Source organism: Nerophis ophidion, linkage group LG11 (genome assembly GCF_033978795.1).
Source record: "Nerophis ophidion isolate RoL-2023_Sa linkage group LG11, RoL_Noph_v1.0, whole genome shotgun sequence".
NCBI classification, from domain to species: Eukaryota; Metazoa; Chordata; class Actinopteri; order Syngnathiformes; family Syngnathidae; genus Nerophis; species Nerophis ophidion.
The window spans coordinates 21,583,206-21,605,592 of NC_084621.1; the positions used below are offsets into that span (position 1 = coordinate 21,583,206).

The window sequence follows — 22,387 nt, forward strand, 5'->3', positions numbered from 1 at the left end:
GACAGTTGGCCATGCATGGTGTGCCCCAAGCTAGGATTCTGCCGGAAGTCCAGGAAATATGGGGATTGTGGTGACGAAGCCAAGATCTTCCAAGCACAAGTGGGGCTACTGGAGCCTCCAGCACCCATAGGCTGATGGTCTCCTTATGCCGCTCCCTTTCATCAAGTTCAGGTGTGTCGATTGTTGATTGACCACAGGCTTGTTGCTGCGCAGGCGTGCTGCCCTCAGCACGAGTGGGGACAAGTCTGAGTGCGCTGTCAAAGGAGGCGCATCTTGGCGCGCTGTCAGCAGAGGCGGCCGCAGCTCCAGCCGCCGAGGAAACGCGGGTTCGACTCCGTGTCATGACAACTATGGACTGGACTCTCACACTATCATGTTAGATCCACTATGGACTGGACTCTCACCTTAACTTTAGATCCACTATGGACTGGACTCTCACACTATTATGTTAGATCCACTATGGACTGGACTCTCACTATTATGTTAGATCCACTTTGGACTGGACTCTCACTATTATATTAGATCCACTATGGGCTGGACTTTCACAATATTATTTTAGACCCACTCGACGTCCATTGCATCCGGTCTCCCCTAAAGGGTTTGGGGGTCACCCACATCTGCGGTCCTCGCCAAGGTTTCTCATAGTCATTCACCTAGACATCCCACTGGGTTGTGAGTTTTTCTTTGCCCTGGCGTGGGACCTGAGCCGAGGATGTCGTTGTGGCTCGTGCAGCCCTTTGAGACACTAGGGCTATATAAGTCAACATTTATTGAACGTTCCCAAAATCAGGACGGAAGCCGCCGACGCAACACGTGTCGTCTCGGTTCTCCGGGATTAGTTTGATTCAGAAATCACGCACATTCACATTTTTTTTCCCACTCCCCTCCCTCCCCCCGACGGCTGATCCGCCACACGCTGATCCGCCTCCAAGTTGGCCCGATGAGGATTAACAGTCGGCATGCGACGGCCGCGCTACACCGCCGGCCTCCGATTCATATTTTTAGACCTCCCCGAGTGCTGAGGTGCACGAATTAAACAATGATGTGGGTGTGTGTGGGGGTGGGAGTTGGGGGCGGGGGGCGGCATTCGACAGACCCTCATTAGAGCGAGCAGCTGCTGAGGCCTGAGCACGGATTTAAAACCTAAAAGGTCTTTTTGCTCGTCAGTGGGGACGACATTAGCGCCGCTTACCATCATTCCGGGCATTAACGGCCGCTTCTCGGAGCGAACGACGCTCTAATAGGAGAATAAAAGAGCGAATAATCAGGGGCGTCCCAAACAACATATTCCTCTTTCTTCAAAATGGCGGCAAGGAGGCGGAGAATGCGCCTGGGCGGAGAGGCGGGGCGTGCCTGGAGCGACGCCGCCGCAATCTAATTCAGGTGCGTGGATCGCACACCGGCACGCATGGGCATGCCCCGCCTCTCCGCTCAGCCGCATTCTCCGCCTCCTTGCCGCCATTTTGAGCAGGGCTCCAGCGTGCCCTGCTCCACCTCTCCATAGTTGTATTGCATTGTTTCTTTGTAATATCGTGTAATATGATATTGTATTGCACAGTGGTATTGTATTGTGTAGTATTACATTGCTTTGTGTAATCTTGTATTGGTTTTGGTATTGCATTGAATTGTCTAGTATTTTTTGATATTGTGTCATGTAGAGTTGTGTAATATAATTTTATAGTCTGTAATAATGTGTTGTATGGCGTTATTGTTTTTGTGTAATTAGTGGTATCGTTTTGTTTGTTATTGTGTTGTGTAGTATTGCACTGTTTTGTGTAAAATCGTAATGTTGTGGTATTGTATTGTTTGTGTAGTATTATGTATTATTGCATTTCATTGTATCATATAGTGTTGTATTGTATTGTGTAGTACTATACTATATTGTGTAATATTGTATTAATTTTGTACTGTACTGTATTGTGTAGTATTGTGTAATATTTTATTATTTTGTGTATTTTTTGCGTTGGTATTGTGATGTAGTATGCAGTGTTGTGTAATATTGCATTGCTTTGGTATTGTATATTTTGTATTACTGTGTAGCCTTAAAGAGTTTTATCTAATAGTGTATTGTGTTGTTTAGTAAGGTGTAATGTTGTATTGTATTGTTTTTTGTAATGTTGTGTAATATGATATTGTATTGTACAGTGGTATTGTATTGTTTATTATTGTATTGTGTAGTATTGCATTGTTTCGTGTAATCTTGTATTGTTTTGGTATTGCATTGAAGTGTCTAGTATTGTATAATATTGTGTTGTGTAGAATTGTGTAATATCATATTGTATTCTGTACCAAAACCCCTAAAAATACAATGATATTGTATTGTGTAGTATTACATTGCTTTGTGTAATCTTGTATTGGTTTTGGTATTGCATTGAATTGTCTAGTATTGCATGATATTGTGTTGTGTAGAGTTGTGTAATATAATTTTATAGTCTGTAATAATGTGTGGTATGGCGTTATTTTTTTGTGTAATTAGTGGTATGGTTTTGTTTGTTATTGTATTGTGTAGTATTGCACTGTTTTGTGTAAAATCGTAATGCTGTGGTATTGTATTGTGTGTGTAGTATTATGTATTAGTGCATTTCATTGTATCGTATAGTGTTGTATTGTATTGTATTTTATTGTGTAGTACTATACTATATTGTGTAATATTGTATTAATTTTGTACCTCTTGTGTAGTATTGTATTATTTTGTGTATTTTTTTGCGTTGGTATTGTGTTGTAGTATGCAGTGTTATGTAATATTGCATTGCTTTGGTATTGTATATTTTGTGTTACTGTGTAGCCTTAAATAGTTTCTTGTAATAGTGTATTGTGTTGTTTAGTAAGGTGTAATGTTGTATTGTATTGTTTTTTGTAATATTGTGTAATATGATATTGTATTGTACAGTGGTATTGTATTGTGTAGTATTGCATTGTTTCGTGTAATCTTGTATTGTTTTGGTATTGCATTGAAGTGTCTAGTATCGTATAATATTGTGTTGTGTAGAATTGTGTAATATCATATTGTATTCTGTACCAAAACCCCAAAAAATACAATGGTATTGTATTGTGTAGTATTACATTGCTTTGTGTAATCTTGTATTGGTTTTGGTATTGCATTGAATTGTCTACTATTGCATGATATTGTGTTGTGTAGAGTTGTGTAATATAATTTTATAGTCTGTAATAATGTGTTGTATGGCGTTATTGTTTTGTGTAATTAGTGGTATCGTTTTGTTTGTTATTGTATTGTGTAGTATTGCACTGTTTTGTGTAAAATCGTAATGCTTTGGTATTGTACAGTTTGTGTAGAATTGTGTAATATTGTATTTCATTGTACCGTATAGTGTTGTATTGTATTGTGTAGTAAAATACTATATTGTGTAATATTGTATTAATTTTGTACTGTACTGTATTGTGTAGTATTGTGTAATATTGTATTTTTTGTGTATTTTTTGCGTTGGTATTGTGTTGTCGTATGCAGTGTTGTGTAATATTGCATTGCTTTGGTATTGTATATTTTGTATTACTGTGTAGCCTTAAATTGTTTTATGTAATAGTGTATTGTGTTGTTTAGTAAGGTGTAATGTTGTATTGTATTCTTTTTTTGTAATATTGTGTAATATGATATTGTATTGTACAGTGGTATTGTATTGTTTATTATTGTATTGTGTAGTATTGCATTGTTTCGTGTAAACTTGTATTGTTTTGGTATTGCATTGAAGTGTCTAGTATTGTATAATATTGTGTTGTGTATGATTGTGTAATATCATATTGTATTCTGTACCAAAACCCCAAATATTTATACTCCAGAAAATAGTATTGTGTGCCAGGGCAAGGACGGTTTTGCCCTATCATAGTGAGAAAAAAAACTCTGCATCAGTCTGTCTTAGATGAGCTCAGGCCCATCGAAGCCGGCGGCGTTTCTGGGTGTTGTTGATAAATGGCTTTGGCTTTGCATTGTAGAGTTTTAACTTGCACTTACAGATCTAGCGACCAACTGTAGTTACTGGCAGTGGTTTTTTGAAGTGTTCCTGAGCCCATGTGGTGATATCCTTTACACACTTTTTGATTAAATATCATCCCTTACGTGCAGTGGTTACTCCATATTCTCTGAAGCTTTTGATGATATTACGGACCTTAGATGTTGAAATCCCTAAATTCCTTGCAATAGCTGGTTGCAAAATGTTGTTTTTAAACTGTTGGACAATTTGCTTAGGCATTTGTTGACAAAGTGGTGACCCTCGCCCCATCATGGAAGCTGGTTTCATGCCCAATCATGGCATCCACCTGTTCCCAATTAACCTGTTCACCTGTGGGATGTTCCAAATAAGTGTTTGATGAGCACTCCTCAACTTTCTCAGTCGTTTTTTGCCCTTTCTGCCAGCTTGTGGGCATCAAATTCCAAAAAAACTATTCCATCCATCAATTTTTGTACCGCTTTTGGGGTCTATCACGGCTACAATCGGGCGGAAGGCGGGTACACCATGGACAAGTCGCCATCTCATCGCAGGGCCCACAAAAACTATTATTTACAAAACATAACAATATTTTGTCTTTGCAGTCTATTCAATTGAATATAAGTTGAAAAGCACTTGCAAATCATTGTATTCTCTTTCTTTTTAAGACTTACGCAAATTCAAGATTTAAAAAATCTCCTGAAGAGCAGGGAAACCTGTGAAAACAGGCTTGTACGGGATGAAATAGCCTCTGTGTTTTTTCCTTACCTAACATATATTCCCAACTCTAGCAATATATATAAATACACACATACATATATATATATATACATATATATATATATATATATATATATATATATATATATATATATATATAAATACACATATATATATGTATGTATATATATATATATATATATATATATATATATATATATGTATATATATATATATATATATATATATATATATATATATATATATAGATATATATATATATATATATATATATATATAAAATAAATCACAGAGCTCTATTGCACCCTTGTAGTTCTGTGCCGTCACAACTCCCTCCTCCAACCATAACAGCTATAGGTGCATCAACAAAGTATTGAGCAAAATCTTTGAATACTTATGTACATGTGTTTTTATACAGGTTTTCTTTATTTGTAATACATGTTTTACACTCTAAATATGGGGTATAGTCAGTATATATATATATATATATATATATATATATATATATATATATATATATATATATAGATATATACACATATATATATATATATATATATATATATATGTATATATATATATATATATATATATATTTTATATATCTATATATATATATATATATATATATATATATATATATATATATATATATATATATATGTATATATAGATATATCGAAAAGTTTGGACATTCCTGGTTGAAATCATCGCACTGAGTTCTGAGTCTTGCAAAGGGCTCGTTCCGGTCTTGATTGGAATAGATTGTGTTCTTGGTGGATCTATGGCCGGGGGTTGATATGGTGGGGGGGGTGGGTAAAGATGCACCATCAGCAGCTGTCCCTCTCTCTCTCTCTCTCTCTCTCTCTCTCTCTCTCTCTCTCTCTCTCTCTCTCTTTCTCTCTCTCTCTCTCTCTCTCTCCTCTCTCTCTCCGTCGACCTGAATACTTGTAGGGCTACAATCATGTGGACTCCCTGAGGTGTGCAGAGGAGAACTGAAGCGGGGACGAGGACCGGGTGGAGCGGGACAGAGAGACCAGAGACGCGAGCTGTCCCGTGCACGGAAGACCCCCAACCCCCCGTTGGGAGTGTCTGAACTCGGCTGCAATGGACTCTTCACCCCACCGGTAAATTTACAATACCCTTTTTTTTATAATTTTGTCACTTTTTGGTCTAAGGAAAGTTGGGCTGGTTTGAAAAGAGCTCGACTATGTGTTATCAATTGTATTGATCCAAGCTACCAGTTTTTTGTATTAAAAACTACAGGTATTTTTTGCATTTTGTCACTGTTTATTACGATTACATGACCCTCGATTTGAAGAAAATCGGTTTAAAAGACTGCAAGTGTTACGGTAAAATCCTGGCAACTGAACGGACAGGTATTTTTTACCGATTGTCCGTTTTAACTCTCAGCATCGGTATGGTTTGCGGACTGGGAAGAGGTTGTTTACCAGAGTTGGGCAAATTAAGGCCCGGGGGCCACATGCGGCCCGTTAAGCTTTTCAATCTGGCCCGCCGGACATTCCCAAATGTTGTTTTGTGGATCTTTAAGATGGAAAGTGTAGCTGCCGTTATGATGTGCAGTGATGTTTTCTAATGACCATTAGTCATGAACTGTACAACATATTTTGTGTATTTTTTAGTGTTGTTCTGATACCAATATTATTTTGATACTTTTCGGTACTTTTCGATACTTTTCTAAATAAAAGGGACAAAGAAAAATTGCTTTATTTTAACAAAAATATTAGGGTGTGGCGGACCGGTGCTTTTCAGAGGCGGTATGGTACCGAATATAACTCATTAGTATCGCGGTATTATACTAATACCCGTATACTGTACACGTTTACCCTTCACGTTCATATTTCGCTGAGTTTGAGTTTAAAAAAAATACGTCGATTGAGAGGGGGTGTGACGTTCATATGTTCTCAATATTCAGGGTTTTATCGTTCTTAGAAAAATAATAGTATACTACGTTATATAATATTTTTAGTCTTTTTACCCTTCACGTTCATATTTCACTGACTTTGTTGCATTTTTGCTGCATTTGGCTCGATTGTAAAATACGTAGATTGAGAGGAGGGGTGAGGTTCATATGTTCTCAATATTCAGAGTTTTATTTTTCTTAGAAAAAATACTGTGCAACACTATACTATACTATATAATATTTTTTGTTTTTTTTACCCTTCACGTTCATATTTCTCTGAGTTTGTTGCACTTTTCTTGCATTTGGCTTGATTGTAAAATACGTTGATTGAGAGGGGGTGTGACGTTTATATGTTCTCAATATTCAGGGTTTTATCGTTCTTAGAAAAAATACTATTGTATACTATACTATACAATATAATATTTGTATACTATATATTTCACTGAGTTTGTTGCATTTTTGTTGCATTTGGCTTGATTGTAAAATACGTCGACGGAGAGGGGGTGTGACGTTCATATGTTCTCAATATTCAGGGTTTTATTTTTCTTAGAAAAAATACTGTACAACACTATGCTATACTATATAATATTTTTTGTTTTTTTTACCCTTCACGTTCATATTTCACCGAGTTTGTTGCATTTTTCTTGCATTTGGCTTGAATGTAAAATACGTCGATTGAGAGGGGGTGTGAGGTTTATATGTTCTCAATATTCAGGGTTTTATCGTTCTTAGAAAAAATACTATTCTGTACTATACTATACTATAAAATATTTTTATACAATATAATATTTCGCTGAGTTTGTTGCATTTGGCTTGATTGTAAAATACGTCGATTGAGAGGGGGTGTCCGTGACGTTCATATGTTCTCAATATTCAGGGTTTTATCGTTCTTAAAAAAAATACTATACTATACAATACTATATTATATATATTTTTTTTTTGACCCTTCACGTTCATATTTCACTGAGTTTGTTGCATTTGGCTTGATTGTAAAATACGTCGATAGAGAGGGGGTGTGACGTTCACATGTTCTCAATATTCGGGATTTTATCGTTCTTAGAAAAAAATAATATGCTATACTATACTATACTATACTATATAATGTTTTGTGGTTTTTTTACCCTTCACGTTCATATTTCGCTGAGTTTGTTGCATTTTTGTTGTATTTGGCCTGATTGTAAAATATGTCGATTGAGAGGGGGTGTAACGTTCATATGTTCTCAGTATTCAGGGTTTTATCGTTCTTAGAAATTTCACTATACTATACTATATTACACTATATAATATATATATATATTTTTTACCTTTCACATTCATATTTCGCTGAGTTTGTTGCATTTTTGTTGCATTTGGCTCGATTGTAAAATACGTCGATTAAGAGGTGGTGTGACGTTCATATGTCCTCAATATTCAGGTTTTTATCGTTCTTAGAAAATATACTATACTATACTATAAAATGTTTTAAGTTTTTTTACCCTTCACGTTCATATTTCTTGAGTTTGTTGCATTTTTGTTGCATTTGGCTTGACTGTAAAAAAAAAAAGGTCGATTAAGAGGGGGTGTGACGTTCATATGTTCTCAATATTCAGGATTTTAACGTTCTTACAAAAAATACTATACTATACTATAGAATATTTTTGGGTTTTTTTACCCTTCACGTTCATATTTCGCTGAGTTTGTTGCATTTTTGTTGCATTTGGCTTGATTGTAAAATACATCGATTGAGAGGGGGTGTGACGTTCATATGTCCTCAATATTCAGGTTTTTATCGTTCTTAGAAAAAATACTATACAATACTATATAATATATTTGTTTTTTTTACCCTTCACGTTCATATTTCGCCGAGTTTGTTGCATTTTTGTTGCGTCTGGCTTGATTGTAAAATACGTCGATTGAGAGGGGGGGTGACGTTCATATGTCCTCAATATTCAGGTTTTTATCGTTCTTAGAAAAAATACTAAACTATACTATATACTATTTTTTGTTTTTTTTACCCTTCACTTTCATATTTCGCTGAGTTTGTTGCATTTTTGTTGCATTTGGCCTGATTGTAAAATATGTTGATAGAGAGGGGGTGTGACATTCATTTGTTCTCAATATTTAAGGTTTTATTGTTCTTAGAAAAAATACTATACTATACTATACTATATAATATTTTTTGTTTTTTGACCCTTCATGTTCATATTACGCTGAGTTTGTTGCACTTTTGTTGCATTTGGCATATGTCGATTGAGAGGTGGTGTGACGTTCACATGTTCTCAATATTCAGGGTTTTATCGTTCTTAAAAAAAATACTATACTATACTATAAAATGTTTTTAGTTTTTCTACCCTTCACGTTCATATTTCTTGAGTTTGTTGCATTTTTGTTGCATTTGGCTTGATAGTAAAAAAAAAATACGTCGATTGAGAGGGGGTGTGACGTTCATATGTTCTCAATATTCAGGATTTTACCGTTCTTAGAAAAAATACTATACCATACTATAGAATATTTTTTGTTTTTTTACCCTTCACGTTCATATTTTGCTGAGTTTGTTGCATTTTTGTTGCATTTGGCTTGATTGTAAAATACATCGATTAAGAGGGGGTGTGACGTTCATATGTTCTCAATATTCAGGGTTTTATCGTTCTTAAACAATTACTATACTATAAGATACTATATTATATAATATATGTATATTATTTTTCTTTACCCTTCAAGTTTATGTTTCACTAAGTTTGTTGCATTTTTGTTGCATTTGGCTTGATTGTCACCTTATTGAATGTTCATTATTCCCCCGTGGTAGTAGTAGTAGTAGTAGTAGGGGCATGTGTGTGAGTGTGTGTGTGTGTGTGTGTGTGTGTGTGTGTGTGTGTGTGTGTGTGTGTGTGTGTGTGTGTGTGTGTGTGTGTGTGTGTGTGTGTGTGTGTGGAGCAGAATTACCATCATTTCCAAACTATAAAGCACACCGTCATATTAACCGCACCCACAAAATTTTAGGGAAAAATATTTTCCTTATATAAGCCGCACCATACATACATACATATATATATATATATATATATATATATATATATATAGGCTTCACGGGATCTTTCTGTGTGGAGTTTGCATGTTCTCCCCGTGAATGCGTGGGTTCCCTCCGGGTACTCCTGCTTCCTCCCACTTCCAAAGACATGCACCTGGGGATAGGTTGATTGGCAACACTAAATTGGACCTAGTGTGTGAATGTGAGTGTGAATGTTGTCTGTCTATCTGTGTTGGCCCTGCGATGAGGTGGCGACTTGTCCAGGGTGTACCCCGCCTCCCGCCCGATTGTAGCTGAGATAGGCGCCAGCACCCCCCGCGACCCCAAAAGGGAATAAGCGGTAGAAAATGGATGGATATATATACATACCGTATTTCCTTGAATTGCCGCCTGGGCGCTATTTAATTTAAAACATCTTCTCACTCCTGCGCTTACCAAAGGCATGCGGTAAAAGTAAGCATGCGCTAATTATTTTAAAACCTCTTCTCACTCCAGCATTTACCAAAGGCATGCAGGAAAAATTTGAGTGTGATGTAAGGATACCATCATGAAAAGCACATTTAATAAAAAAAAAATTTTTTATTATGGTCTTACCTTTACTTATAAATGAAGTCCATGCTAGCTCTTTCTGATCAAAAGCATCGATAACTTGTTTAGAGAAGTCTTCCTTATCTTTCTTAAGTTTTAAATGTCTCTCTGTCTCGATGGAAATCTTCCTTTATTACCTCCTGCTTCGATTGAAAGTCCAGTTTAGAAAACTGTTATCAGACCGCTGCTATCAGTTAGCTCGGCTCCTCAAGTGCGGGCGATGACAGAATTATCCTCGGAGAACTCCCCCTCCTGCTCTGCTCAGTGGGTGATCTCTTTATCCCACCGCTGCCACCATGAAGTGTTATTGTATAAATAATAAACTGGGTATTTAGGACCGGAACATGCTTTATTTCAGTCCGGTTGATTAAATAGCCAACATAGGTGTTACATCCTAAAAGGTCCGTCGTGCACCCCCCGCGTCATATCTGTCCCAGCACATATCACGTCACTCATTGTCACTTCTTTTGCAGCCGAGTAGTCACAAGAAGGATCACTAGCACCCTCTACCACCAGGGGGCGGTAGTCATTTATGACTCATATTTGAAACACGCAGTTACGGTATATTAATAAAACATAGCTGCTTACTGTTCTTTTTAGCATTCCGGTATACAATAGCTTGGACCTTAAATCCTACTGAATAGCTCTTAACTTTCTTCCCTTTATGCGATTTCAAATGACCGGTATTGAAATCAGCCTCCTCCATTTTGAAAATGATGACAGGGGAAGTGTCACTCGTGACGTCACGAGTTTGACCCCGCGGTAATACTAAGCATATATATATATATATATATATATATATATATATATATATATATATATATATATATATATATATATATATATATATATACATATCTATATCTATATATATATATATATATATATATATTATTATGTATACAAATATATATATATATATATATATATATATATATATATATATATATATATATATATATATATATATATATACATATAGATATAGATATGTATATATATATATATACATATACATATATATATATATATATATATATACATATCTATATCTATATATATGTATATATATATATATATAGATATAGATATGTATATATATATATATATATGTATATGTATATATATATATATATATATATATATATATATATATATATTTATATACATAATAAATCACAGAGCGCTATTGCCCCCTTGTAGTTCTGTGCCGTCACAACTCCCTCCTCCAACCATAACAGCCATAGGTCCATATATATATATATATATATATATACATATATATATATATATATATATATATATATATGTATATAAAATTTCAGTTTTTTTCAATGAGTAACGCAATTTTGGGTAAAAGGCTTTGTTTCTCTAAAAAAGTTACTTTTTTTAAGGGAATTTTATTAAGGATGAATCTCATTAACATTATTTATAATTACACATCTTATATTAATTGAGAATATTTTAACATGCTGTATAGAACTACTATGACCATAAACAGCAATTATTGTAAAAAAAAAAAAAAAAACGCCACTCATATTTTACTTTTGAGTATATTTTAATAGAATACACATAATTTTGCTCAGTAGTTGGGAAGGAATAGGACAAACCAGCAGTAAAATGTATAATTTCTAACCAACTATTGGGTAAGGAGCGCTCAATTGCGCAACCCAATAATTGGGTTTGGACTAACCCAACACTCATTTTTGTGTTAAAAAAAAAAATTCAACCCAATTGTTGGGTTTATGAATCAACCAACATTGAGTTAGCCTAACTCAACTTCTGGTATAAAATAGTGAGACTTGCGTGGCATAGAGATACCGGATATGTTCTTCCAGGGATGTGTCGGGCGAGAACACAGCGTAAGGTAAGCAACAAAGGATTTATTAGACTAATAAAAAGGCAAAGAACAAAAATACTGGTGCTAGGCAGAAAAGGCAAACAAATGGCGCTAGCATGGGAGCTAGGGAAATAAACAGACACACTAACACTTTGCACAAAGACACGAAAAGGGAAAACAAAACAATAAGCATGAGAGCTAGGAATAAACAAAGATGCAGCGCGAGAGTTAGTCAGCACAAACATGGAAAACAAGTCGTCATCTGTTGCGTGAAAGAAAATTAGGATCGGAGAATGAAATAACAGAAAGGGCTGGCTTATATAAGGATAGTGAATAGCCAAACAGGTGAAAATAATATGTTGCTATGGAAACAGACTAAAACTGGAACTAAGGACGTCAAACAACAGAATATGATACAAAAATGGAACAAAACACGAATATGGAATGATCCGGCCATCGGATCATAACAAAAATATTCATCCCAATAGTTTGGCTGCAAATAACCCAACATTAGGTTATCATAACTCAACTTTTGGGTAAAAATATTCAACCCAATAGTTTGGCTGCAAATAACTCAACATTAGGTTATCATAACTCAACGTCTGGGTTAAAATATCAACCCAATAGTTTGGCTGCAAATAACCCAACATTAGGTTATCATAACTCAACTTTTGGGTAAAAATATTCAACCCAATAGTTTGGCTGCAAATAACCCAACATTAGGTTATCATAACTCAACTTTTGGGTTAAACAATTCAACCCAATAGTTTGGCTGCAAATAACCCAACATTAGGTTATCATAACTCAACTTTTGGGTTAAAATATTCAACCCAATAGTTTGGCTGCAAAAAACCCAACATTAGGTTATCATAACTCAACTTTTGGGTTAACATATTCAACCCAATAGTTTTGGCTGCAAATAACACAGCATTAGGTTATCATAACTCAACTTTTGGGTTAAAATATTCAACCCAATAGTTTGGCTGCAAATAACCCAACATTAGGTTATCATAACTCAACTTTTGGGTTAAAATATTCAACCCAATAGTTTGGCTGCAAATAACCCAACATTAAGTTATCATAACTCAACTTTTGAGTTAAACAATTCAACCCAATAGTTTGGCTGCAAATAACCCAACATTAGGTTATCATAACTCAACTTTTGGGTTAAACAATTCAACCCAATAGTTTGGCTGCAAATAACCGAACATTAAGTTATCATAACTCAACTTTCGGGTTAAAATATTCAACCCAATAGTTTGGCTGCAAATAACCCAACATTAGGTTATCATAACTCAACTTTTGGGTAAAAATATTCAACCCGATAGTTTGGCTGCAAATAACCCAACATTAGGTTATCATAACTCAACTTTTGGGTTAAACAATTCAACCCAATAGTTTGGCTGCAAATAACCGAACATTAAGTTATCATAACTCAACTTTTGGGTTAAACAATTCAACCCAATAGTTTGGTTGGGAATAACCCAACATTAAGTTATCATAACTCAACTTTTGGGTTAAAATATTCAACCCAATAGTTTGGCTTCAAATAACCCAACATTAGGTTATCATAACTCAACTTTTGGGTAAAAATATTCAACCCGATAGTTTGGCTGCAAATAACCCAACATTAGGTTATCATAACTCAACTTTTGGGTTAAACAATTCAACCCAATAGTTTGGCTGCAAATAACCCAACATTAGGTTATCATAACTCAACTTTTGGGTAAAAATATTCAACCCGATAGTTTGGCTGCAAATAACCCAACATTAGGTTATCATAACTCAACTTTTGGGTTAAACAATTCAACCCAATAGTTTGGCTGCAAATAACCGAACATTAAGTTATCATAACTCAACTTTCGGGTTAAAATATTCAACCCAATAGTTTGGCTGCAAATAACCCAACATTAGGTTATCATAACTCAACTTTTGGGTAAAAATATTCAACCCGATAGTTTGGCTGCAAATAACCCAACATTAGGTTATCATAACTCAACTTTTGTGTTAAAATATTCAACCCAATAGTTTGGCTGCAAATAACCCAACATTAAGTTATCATAACTCAACTTTTGGGTTAAACAATTCAACCCAATAGTTTGGCTGCAAATAACCCAACATTAGGTTATTATAACTCAACTTTTGGATTAAAATATTCAACCCAATAGTTTGGCTGCAAATAACCCAACATTAGGTTATCATAACTCAACTTTTGGGTTAAAATATTCAACCCAATAGTTTGGCTGCAAATAACCCAACATTAAGTTATCATAACTCAACTTTTGGGTTAAACAATTCAACCCAATAGTTTGGCTGCAAATAACCCAACATTAGGTTATTATAACTCAACTTTTGGATTAAAATATTCAACCCAATAGTTTGGCTGCAAATAACCCAACATTAAGTTATCATAACTCAACATCTGGGTTAAAATAATCAACCCAATAGTTTGGCTGCAACTAACCCAACATTAGGTTATCATAACTCAACTTTTGGGTTAACATATTTAACCCAATAGTTTTGGCTGCAAATAACCCAGCATTAGGTTATCATAACTCAACTTTTGGGTTAAAATATTCAACCCAATAGTTTGGCTGCAAATAACCCAATATTAGGTTATCATAACTCAACTTTTGGGTTAAAATATTCAACCCAATAGTTTGGCTGCAAATAACCCAACATTAGGTTATCATAACTCAACTTTTGGGTTAAAATATTCAACCCAATAGTTTGGCTGCAAATAACCCAACATTAAGTTATCATAACTCAACTTTTGAGTTAAACAATTCAACCCAATAGTTTGGCTGCAAATAACCCAACATTAGGTTATCATAACTCAACTTTTGGGTTAAAATATTCAGCCCAATAGTTTGGCTGCAAATAACCCAACATTAGGTTATCATAACTCAACTTTTGGGTTAAACAATTCAACCCAATAGTTTGGCTGCAAATAACCGAACATTAAGTTATCATAACTCAACTTTCGGGTTAAAATATTCAACCCAATAGTTTGGCTGCAAATAACCCAACATTAGGTTATCATAACACAACTTTTGGGTAAAAATATTCAACCCGATAGTTTGGCTGCAAATAACCCAACATTAGGTTATCATAACTCAACTTTTGGGTTAAACAATTCAACCCAATAGTTTGGTTGGGAATAACCCAACATTAAGTTATCATAACTCAACTTTTGGGTTAAAATATTCAACCCAATAGTTTGGCTTCAAATAACCCAACATTAGGTTATCATAACTCAACTTTTGGGTAAAAATATTCAACCCGATAGTTTGGCTGCAAATAACCCAACATTAGGTTATCATAACTCAACTTTTGGGTTAAACAATTCAACCCAATAGTTTGGCTGCAAATAACCGAACATTAAGTTATCATAACTCAACTTTTGGGTTAAACAATTCAACCCAATAGTTTGGTTGGGAATAACCCAACATTAAGTTATCATAACTCAACTTTTGGGTTAAAATATTCAACCCAATAGTTTGGCTTCAAATAACCCAACATTAGGTTATCATAACTCAACTTTTGGGTAAAAATATTCAACCCGATAGTTTGGCTGCAAATAACCCAACATTAGGTTATCATAACTCAACTTTTGGGTTAAACAATTCAACCCAATAGTTTGGCTGCAAATAACCCAACATTAGGTTATCATAACTCAACTTTTGGGTAAAAATATTCAACCCGATAGTTTGGCTGCAAATAACCCAACATTAGGTTATCATAACTCAACTTTTGGGTTAAACAATTCAACCCAATAGTTTGGCTGCAAATAACCGAACATTAAGTTATCATAACTCAACCTTCGGGTTAAAATATTCAACCCAATAGTTTGGCTGCAAATAACCCAACATTAGGTTATCATAACTCAACTTTTGGGTTAAAATATTCAACCCAATAGTTTGGCTGCAAATAACCCAACATTAAGTTATCATAACTCAACTTTTGGGTTAAACAATTCAACCCAATAGTTTGGCTGCAAAAAACCCAACATTAGGTTATTATAACTCAACTTTTGGATTAAAATATTCAACCCAATAGTTTGGCTGCAAATAACCCAACATTAAGTTATCATAACTCAACGTCTGGGTTAAAATATTCAACCCAATAGTTTGGCTGCAACTAACCCAACATTAGGTTATCATAACTCAACTTTTGGGTTAACATATTTAACCCAATAGTTTGGGCTGCAAATAACCCAGCATTAAGTTATCATAACTCAACTTTTGGGTTAAAATATTCAACCCAATAGTTTGGCTGCAAATAACCCAACATTAGGTTATCATAACTCAACTTTTGGGTTAAAATATTCAACCCAGTAGTTTGGCTGCAAATAACCCATTAGGTTATCATAACTCAACTTTTGGGTTAAACAATTCAACCCAATAGTTTGGTTGGGAATAACCCAACATTAAGTTATCATAACTCAACTTTTGGGTTAAAATATTCAACCCAATAGTTTGGCTTCAAATAACCCAAAATTAGGTTATCATAACTCAACTTTTGGGTTAAAAAATTCAACCCAATAGCTTGGCTGCAAATAACCCAACATTAAGTTATCATAACTCAACTTTTGGGTTAAACAATTCAACCCAATAGTTTGCTTGGGAATAACCCAACATTAGGTTATCATAACTCAACTTTCGGGTTAAAATAGTCAACCCAATAGTTTGGCTGCAATAACCCAACATTAGGTTATCATAACTCAACTTTTGGGTTAAACAATTCAACCCAATAGTTTGGTTGTGTATAACCCAACATTACGTTATCATAACTCAACTTTTGGGTTAAACAATTCAACCCAATAGTTTGGTTGGGAATAACCCAACATTAAGTTATCCTTAGTCAATTGTGGTAAAATAATTCAATGCAAAAGTTGGGTTGAAAAAATTAACCCAAACTGTTGAGTTAAAGTAACCCAAATAAGGGGTTCATCCTTTTCCGAACCAGCAGTTGGGTTAAAAATGGGTTATTCTTCAACCCAACATTTTTTAGTGTGTACTCTCAACACTTCTGACTCTTGCTGTCTTTTTGAGCTGGAGTTCTTTATCTGTGCGCAACGTCGCCGGTTCTACTTAAAGACGGTTCCAGAAAGCGGCAGTGATTTGCACTGACACGCATCCTCCCTCGACCTTGAAGGCTTTGTCGAGATGGCGAGGCGCCATCAAGGAAGTGACGCCTGGGAGCCGGCCAAATGGTCAATTTAATCAGAGGCTTTATGAGCAGGAAGTGTGTCGCCCTCCTCGTTGCTCGCTGATTCATTTGCAGCATTAAATGGTGTGGCGCCTTAACTGCGCCGAGGCTCAAACCCGGAAAACGTGGGCTTCTTTCCAAATGTGACACAGTATGGACATTTAGTGTGACGTGTGACAGGAGTTGTAGAAAATGTGCTGTTTTACTACTGTAGTATCTGATAGCCTACGAAATAACATGTTCCCCATAAAGTAAAGGTTTTAATTTCTTTGGAGCTAGCAGGAATGGAGTTTGGGTGAACAATTGTCCTACATTGTGGGCGGATAATAAAGTATGAACATTTAGTGTGACGTGTGACAGGAGTTGTAGAAAAAGTGCTGTTTTACTAATGTAGTACCTGATAGCCTAGGAAATAACATGTTCTCCATAAAGTGAAGGTTGTCGTTTCTTTGGAGAAAGCAGACAGCTAGTTTGGGTGAACATCGGTCCATCATTGTGAGCGGATAACAAAGTATGGACATTTAGTGTGACGTGTGCCAGGAGTTGTAGAAAGTGTGCTGTTTTACTACTGTAGTATCTGATAGCTTACAAAATAACATGTTCTCCATAAAGTAAAGGTTTTAATTTCTTTGGAGCTAGCAGGCAGCGAGTTTGGGTGAACAATTGTCCTACATTGTGGGCAGATAATAAAGTATGGACTTTTAGTGTGACACGTGACAGGAGTTGTAGACAATGTGCACTTTTACTAATGTAGCATCTGATAGTCTATGAAATAACATGTTCTCCTTAAAGTGAAGGTTTTCATTTCTTTATAACAAGCAGGCAGTGAGGTTGGGTAAACAGTGGTCCATCATTGTGGGCGGGTAATAAAGTATGGACATTAAGTGTGACACGGGACAGGAGTTGTAGACTATGTGCTGTTTTAGTAGTATCTGCTAGCCTACGAAATAACATTAGCTGGCAGGCAGTGAGTTTAGGTGAACAGTGGTCCATCATTGTGGGCGGATAATAAAGTATAGACATTTAGTGTGACACGTGACAGGAGGTGTAGACGATGTGCTGTTTTACTAATGTAGTATCTGTGCTGCAAAAAGGAATGAGAGAAACTGCCCAAAGATAAGTGTGCCAAGCTTGTGGCATCGTATTCAAAAAGACTTGAGGCTGTAATTGGTGTCATCGTCACGGCGCGGGCTCGGACCCGCTTTTCTCCGGCAGCTGGGTCTGCCAACACCTCCATTGGCAGCGCGCCGAGACTCGCCCATGCTCGCTCTGGCCATGTCAATCCCCCATGCCAGAAAGGCTGTGGGCAATCAGCAATCTGCACACCTGGTCCTGATGAGGACGAGCGGTATAAGGACCGTTGGACCCAAGGATATTTAATCCTGTTACGTTTGCTTCCCGTGTCCTCCATCTTCGACTCTCCCTGGACTTTGGACTGCCTCCCTCAATCCTCGACCCCCCCACACTTTGCACACGGACCTCTAGACGCTTCTCTCAGCCCCACGGACCTACCGCTTGTCTCACGGACCTTCTTCTGCCTCTCATCACAGTAATACTCAACAATTAATTACACACATAGTCAAACACACATTCACCCCTTTCGGATTAGTCACACTCCATTCTCTTGTTTAGTTTATATTATTATTGTTTGATTTCGGTCCCTTAGATGGATTGGGAGTGGGTGGGGGGGGGGGGGGGGGTTGCCCACATATGTGGTCCTTTCCAAGGTTCTCATAGTCATCATTGTCACCGACGTCCCACTGGGTGTGAATTGTCCTTGTTCCTTGCCCTTATGTGGGTTCTTCCGAGGATGCCGTAGTAGTTAGTTTGTGCAGCCCTTTGAGACACTTGTGATTTAGGGCTGTATAAATAAACATCGATTGATTGATTGATTGATTGATTTGATTATATATATATCCATCCATCCATTTTCTACCGCTTATTCCCTTTGGTGTCGCGGGGGTCGCTGGAGCCTATCTCAGCTACAATCGGGCGGAATGGCGGTGTACACCCTGGACAAGTCGCCACTTCATTGCAGGGCCAACACAGATAGACAGACAACGTTCACACTCACATTAAAACACTAGGGCCAATTAACCTATCCCCAGGTGCATGTCTTTGGAGGTGGAAGGAAGCCGGAATACCCGGAGGGAACCCACGCAGTAATATATATATATATATATATATATATATATATATATATATATATATATATATATATATATATATATATATATATATATATAATAAATCACAGAGCTCTATTGCCCCCTTGTAGTTCTGTGCCGTCACAACTCCCTCCTCCAACCATAACAGCCATAGTTGCATCAACAAAGTATTGAGCAAAATCTTTAAATACTTATGTACATGTGTTTTTATACAGGTTTTCTTTATTTGTAATACATGTTTTACACTCTAAATATGGGGTATAGTCAGTAGAATTTTGAGGACAAAAATAAACCTCCGCCTCCGGTTGTTTATCGCACAAATTAAAACCTTGATGTCGTTCCAGTCTTGATTAATCATGCGGCCCTCTTGAAGAGAGCATCCTTCGCCCTTCTTGTCTGCACTCTCAATTTCAAGTGCACTCCGACTACTCAGTCGGGAGGCGGGGCCAGGGCATCACTTGCAGTAGACACCAAGCCATGATGTCATCGTATTACTACAAGGATGGCGAGCGGGACCAGGAGGCCCGCGGCGCAAGTGGTGTTCTCTCAAGGCATAGTGGAGCGGACAAATAACCGCCAAATAAGAGGATTACCGAGCGCTCTCCCAAAAGCAATACGCTGAAATGATTAAACAATAGATTATGAAGGAGCGCGGCAAAAGCACGTTAGAGTAATCTGTTTTTAAAGGGGATTTAAAACGCGCGCGGTAGAGGAAGCGGCTTCACGTGTTGCCGTGGCGACGACAACAAGATGCTTTGGGAAGAGAGCGACACTTGTGACCGACGTCACCACCCTTAACAAAACTTTTCTCTGCCTCACACTGGAATGGATCTCAAAACCTCAGCTTTGCTTCTTCCTACTCCTTTTCGGGCAGTCGGTGTCCCTTGATGATGCAGAAAACACAAAGAAAGCATAATTACAAGGATCTAGATCAGGAGTGTCAAACTCAAATACAGAGTGGGCCAAAATTTTAAACTGAACGAAGCCGCGGGCCGAGGTTGAACAAATTAATCCTTTAATAGGGACCCAAACAAGTTTTGCATTGAATATTGACCAAGCAAGGCTTATATAACTTTATATTGACATGCAAAATTGAGTTTTAAATAATAATAATTAAAAAATATCAATGGCATATCAAACAAAATACAAATACAAATTGAATGCCTCTTTTCGGCGGCGGGTTTGAGTTGGGGCGGGGTTTGGTGGTAGCGGGGGTGTATATTGTAGCTTCCCGGAAGAGTTAGTGATGCAAGGGGTTCTGGATATTTGTTCTGTTGTGTTTATGTTGTGTTACGGTGCGGATGTTCTCCCGAAATGTGATGTCATTCTTGTTTGCTGTGGGTTCACAGTGTGGCATATATTTGTAACAGTGTTAAAGTTGTTTATACGGCCACCCTCAGTGTGACCTGTATGGCTGTTGACCAAGTGTGCCTTGCATACACTTGTGTGTGTGTGTATGAGCCGCATATATTATGTGAGTGGGCCGGCACGCTGTTTGTATGGAGGAAAAGCGGACGTGGCGACATGTAGAAAACGCCAAAGGCAGTGCTTTTACGGCACCCCCCCGATATTATTGTCCAGGTGGAAATCGGGAGGAATTCGGGAGGGGCACTGAACTTCGGGAGGGTTGACAAGTATGAGTATTAGTGGTGAATGTGGTGTTACAGCGGCGGGCCAGCTCTAATGTTAATTTGATATTGCCTCAAGGGCCAAATGAAATTACACGGCGGGCCAAATTTGGCCCGCGGGCCAGAGTTTGATACCCATGATCTAGATGAATCGTTGGGTTCTATCTGAGGGGAATATTGGATTCAGAATAGATTCTTGATGCAAACCGATGTATTATTTAGCATTATAATTATAAGGATTTTATTTATTATAATTATAAGGATTTTATTAATCTTTTTTTAAACAGGTTGACTTATAAAAAAAGTTTAAAAAAAAAGTATAAATAAATAAATATGTATATATATATATATATATATAAACCCCGTTTCCATATGAGTTGGGAAATTGTGTTAGATGTAAATATAAACAGAATACAGTGATTTGCAAATCATTTTCAACCCATATTCAGTTGAATATGCTACAAAGACAACATATTTGATGTTCAAACTGATAAACATTTTTTTTTTGTGCAAATAATCATTTACTTTAGAATTTGATGCCAGCAACACGTGACAAAGAAGTTGGGAAAGGTGGCAATAAATACTGAGAAAGTTGAGGATTGCTCATCAAACACTTATTTGGAACATCCCACAGGTGTGCAGGCTAATTGGGAACAGGTGAGTGCCATGATTGGGTATAAAAACAGCTTCCTGAAAAATGCTCAGTCTTTCACAAGAAAGGATGGTGCGAGGTACACCCCTTTGTCCACAACTGCGTGAGCAAATAGTCAAACAGTTTAAGAACAACGTTTCTCAAAGTGCAATTGCAAGAAATTTAGGGATTTCAACATCTACGGTCCATAATATCATCAAAATGTTCAGAAAATCTGGAGAAATCACTCCACGTAAGCGGCATGGCCGGAAACCAACATTGAATGACCGTGACCTTCGATCCCTCAGACGGCACTGTATCAAAAACCGACATCAATCTCTAAAGGATATCACCACATGGGCTCAGGAACACTTCAGAAAACCACTGTCACTAAATACAGTTTGTCGCTGCATCTGTAAGTGCAAGTTAAAGCTCTACTATGCAAAGCGAAAGCCATTTATCAACAACATCCAGAAACGCCGCCGGCTTCTCTGGGCCCGAGATCATCTAATATGGACTGATGCAAAATGGAAAAGTGTTCTGTGGTCTGACGAGTCCACATTTGAAATTATTTTTGTTAATATTCAATATTGTGTCATCTGGACCAAAGGGGAAGCCAACCAACCAGACTGTTATGAACGCAAAGTTCAAAAGCCAGCATCTGTGATGGTATGGGGGTACATTAGTGCTCAAGCCATGGGTAACTTA

The 22,387-nt window shown here is 36.7% G+C and overlaps 1 protein-coding gene across 1 annotated transcript in view; it reads left to right on the forward strand.

Moving 5' to 3' along the window:
* The first annotated feature begins 5,640 nt into the window (after window positions 1-5,640).
* The window catches only part of LOC133561809 (leucine-rich repeat and immunoglobulin-like domain-containing nogo receptor-interacting protein 1), a 43,962-nt gene continuing 27,215 nt past the window's right edge, over window positions 5,641-22,387 (forward strand). Inside the window, exon 1 of the mRNA XM_061915379.1 lies at window positions 5,641-5,809. The gene's annotated coding sequence lies outside the window, so the exon portion shown is untranslated. The remainder of the gene's footprint in view (window positions 5,810-22,387) is intronic.